Below are 4,360 nucleotides of genomic sequence, written 5' to 3'. Positions count from 1 at the left end.
AAACAGAGTAAACAAAATGGATTTTAATGAGAATATTGATTCATATTTGGACTGTGCTTTTTTCTTTTGCAGAAAATTACTTCCATTTGACTTATTTTTAAATGAGTCTCTCATCTCTCAGAATGGATGGAGGTAACAAAGCCACGAGGATGTGATGTTCTGTAGCCTCATTCTCTTTTATGCTGTTAGCTGTTGGAACTGACATTCCTCCACCACAGTAACCTAAAAGGATAGCCTAAGACAAAGAGGAACTTTCACCTTACTTGAAACCAAGGGAGGGTCTAGTTCCAATAAGCTAACATTGTAAGAAAACATACTGATAAGTGATTGAACCATTGGGACCTGTGCCTTACTGAACAGTGGCTGTGACCTGTAAAGAATGTCCTATGTTTCATTTTATCTAAAATGTCAGAATGATTTCTTCCATGTGAATGGGTTGCTCAAGTGGAAGAAATAATTCATGGACTATAAGGACAAGATGGAGCCTATTTATATTCTGAGACACCAAAGGCTACTTGGGTAATCAGCGCAAACCTCTCAGGCACAGTAGAGGATTGGCTATCAAAGTATGCGACAAAATTGCAGAGGATGCTGGAGAGGAAAACGTGTTTGTATAAATTAGATTAGATGTTACAAAAGCTGTAATATTTTATAAAATCAGCTCTGTCATGAACGAAATATTCTGTGATCCACAGCTTCCAAGGTATACCTCGTCAGCAATATGCTTGGCATGTCTGAGTGTCTTCGTAATTTGGCACCTATATGTCTTGATGACTTCCTCAAAACTTGTTCATTTTAACTAGACATTAGATTAGTTGTGCAAACCACATTCTGCTGTTTTATCTCCATTGGTTTCCTGACTGCTCAGTTTCTCTTACTTGCTTATTTGTTTTTGTAGTGTTTGTTTACAATATGATCATGTCTAAAACCACCAAACAGTCCTAATAACCTACCAGCACTGCTGTCAGAAGGTGAGTGACTTCTCCTCTGTCTCTGCTTTGTCTTCCATCTGCTGGCACAAAGATATGTAGAGCCAGATGTTAAAATCTGTTAAAAAAAAAAAAAAAAAAAAGACATTAAAATCTAAGAACTGGATTTTTAACATCAGTGAGTAACTAAATATACAGTTAGACCTGTAGACATATTCTGAAAATGCTGTTAGGTTTTTATTTTCATCTCTCCAACATGTTTCATAATCCAGGTCTTAGTTGTTTAACATTCAAGGTTTTAGGCTTTGACTTTTGGCTCTTGTTTTGATCCTATCTTGAGCTTAGTGAACAGAATTCAAATGGTAGGAGTTGAACTTGCAAATACCCATCTATGACAAAGTATTGTATGTAGAATTAATGCTCAGAAAGATTTTCTGTGTTTATTTTTTAATTATTTTATTTTATTTTATTTTACTTATTTTTTAATCTGTATCTTTCAAATATTTCCAACAACCTTTACTTTCTAGCTATATGAATTTTGTTCAAGATTCCTTTTAAATCACCTATTCACAGCATATTACATTGTATTGAAGCCTGTCAAATGTTGGAGTCCATCACAATAAATCTTATGTCATATTGCACTGAACTGAGTCATCTAGGGACTTAAGTGTAATGCGAATGTCAAATTGTCATCTATAGTTATGCTTCCTAAGGGAAGTAGTGGAAGCCCCATTGTTAGAATAATTTAAAATGAGACTGGGCAAATCACTTGAAAACTATACTGTGGGGAACGATCTCACTTCAGCAGGAAGGAAGAAATAATATTTATTTATTTACTTATTTTCTGTCTTCAACTTCTGTTAACCTATGAGACATGACAAAGTAGGGTCTGTATTGTTTGTACATTACACACTGTTTAATAAACCTCTAATGCCTAGTAGTTTTTGACTCTTATATAGTGTCATCATTATAAATTTACAGAATTTGTGGTTCAAAACAGATAAACTTTGTTGTTCTAAAAAGGATTATTATCAAATGCTGAAACTGAGTCATTGATATTTGGTCCTGTTTCTGATGTTGCCATTTTGTTTCCCGAGTTAGTGAGGCCTAACTATAAAATCAAGCAAAATTTGCTAGAGGAAGACAGAAAAATATCAGTGATTTAAAACTTATGTGAAATTCTTTTCTTCTGCAATAATCTTTTATTGAAATTCAAACAAAATACTAGCATAATGGAAAGAAAGGAAAGGAAAGGAAAGGAAAGGAAAGGAAAGGAAAGGAAAGGAAAGGAAAGGAAAGGAAAGGAAAGGAAAGGAAAGGAAAGGAAAGGAAAGGAAAGGAAAGGAAAGGAAAGGAAAGGAAAGGAAAGGAAAGGAAAGGAAAGGAAAGGAAAGGAAAGGAAAGGAAAGGAAAGGAAAGGAAAGGAAAGGAAAGGAAAGGAAAGGAAAGGAAAGGAAAGGAAAGGAAAGGAAAGGAGAGGATACATGATACAAATAAACAATTTGTAAAATTCTATCGTTATTAAATACATATGCTAAACATGAGGACAAAAATGCACAAATGAAAATCCAGAAAATATATTAAAAATTATATATTTTAAAATTGTATGCATATATAATATGTAATATGCATATATATATATATACCAAAATAAATTCATATATGTAATATATACAGTATGAGCATATACATTTAGATGGGTAAAGGTATATAGTATAAGATATAACAATATTTTAGGAATTGTGAAATGACCATATTTCACTTTAAGGGAATTCTCATGACACGGTAAGTGCAAAGAGTTCCAGGGCTGGTAACCAACTGCTTCCTGGTTTTTGTGAATGTTTTGTGTTCAAGAACAGTGTTTATTTCTGAGTTTGCAAGCACTCACTGGTCTTGGTATGCTTTACATGTTTTGAAGACTGTTGCAGAGTTGTGTCTTGGAAGATACAAAATGTGCTTTTACCCAAAACAGACAGACAGAAATGGAGAGGATGTCCCAAATCAGGACATCCGTGTTAGTCAACTACTTTCTGTTGAGTAAGTGACTATAAATAGCCTTGTTGTTCTTTCTACTGATGCGTCTAAGGTTTGGGGTGTGCAAGATGATAACTAATTTTTTGGGCTGTATTATTCCATCAGCAGCAGTCTGGGAAGCACTTCTATCTATAGCATCAATCACCACACCAAAGTCCATCTCTCTAAACACTTGTCTCAACCTTGAGATACTAGAGGTCATCACTTCCTGTATTAATGAGGATCCTTGAAATCGCTCCGGATCATACTACTGGAAAACAGGTCAGTTTCAAATTGTACATATTTGGGCTTAGTGATTATCACAAAAAAAAAAAATATAAAGTAATTTTGATCATAGAATCATAGAATGGCTTGCACTGGAAGGGACTGTAAATATCATCTTGTTCCAACTCCCTTGTCATGGGCAGGGACACCTTCCATAGAGCAGGTTGCTTGAATCTTTATCCAACCTGGCTCTGAACACTTCCAGGAAGGGGGAATTCACAACTTCTCTGGGCAATCCATTCCAGTGTCTCATGACCCTAAAAGTGAATTTCTTTCTAATATCTAATCTAAATCTACCCTCTTTTTGATTAAAACCATTATTCCTTGTCCTCCCTGATAAAGAGTCCTTTCCCAGCTTTCCTGTAGGCCATTTAACTACTAGAAGGCCAGTCTAAGGTCTCCCCGGAATCTTCTCTTCACTAGGCTAAATAACCCCAGATCCCTCAGTTTGTCTTCATAGAAGAATTACTCCAGCCATCTTATCATCTTCATGACTCTCTGGACCTGCTCTGACAGGTCTGCCTTTCTTATACTGGGGGCCCCAGAGCTGAGTGCATACTCCAATGAGTGTAATAGAAATGGAGAATCACCTCCCTAGACCTGCTAGCTACACTTTTGATGCAACCCAGAATAAGATTGGCTTTTTGGGTTGCAAGAGCACATGTAGGCAAAGACTAAGCAGAAGCAAGACGTATTAGTAATATCAGTACTTCTGTACTTCAACAGGAGCAATTACCCTTTGAGTAAGAAGACAGGGATAGACATTAAGTTTTGATAGATATGAGAAAAATATAAGGGAACACAGAAAAAAGGGTTGAGGGATAGGAGTACAGATGCAAACTAGATGACGATTTGCTTTTGTAGATCTTAGGAAGGGCACTGAGTCAAAGGAAAGAATAAATGAGTTATGTAGAGAGTTAAGGACTTGAGTGGGAGGAATTTCAGAAATGCCCCTCTAAAATAGTAACATGCTAAAAATGATGAGTTTATAAAATAGGGAAAATTATCAGCTAAAGAGTGAGACCAACCCTGCTCTGTTCTCATACTCTGTCAGTAGTCCTGCATCTAGCTTGTGTCAGCACGAGAGCAACTCACCTCAGAATCACAGAATTCTTAAAGTTGGAAGGTGCATT

The sequence above is a fragment of the Anser anser genome (assembly GCF_964211835.1).
Source record: "Anser anser genome assembly, chromosome: 3".
In the NCBI taxonomy this organism is placed as follows: domain Eukaryota; kingdom Metazoa; phylum Chordata; class Aves; order Anseriformes; family Anatidae; genus Anser; species Anser anser.
The sequence above is the reverse complement of the archived record's forward strand: the minus strand, read 5'-3'. Positions refer to the sequence as shown.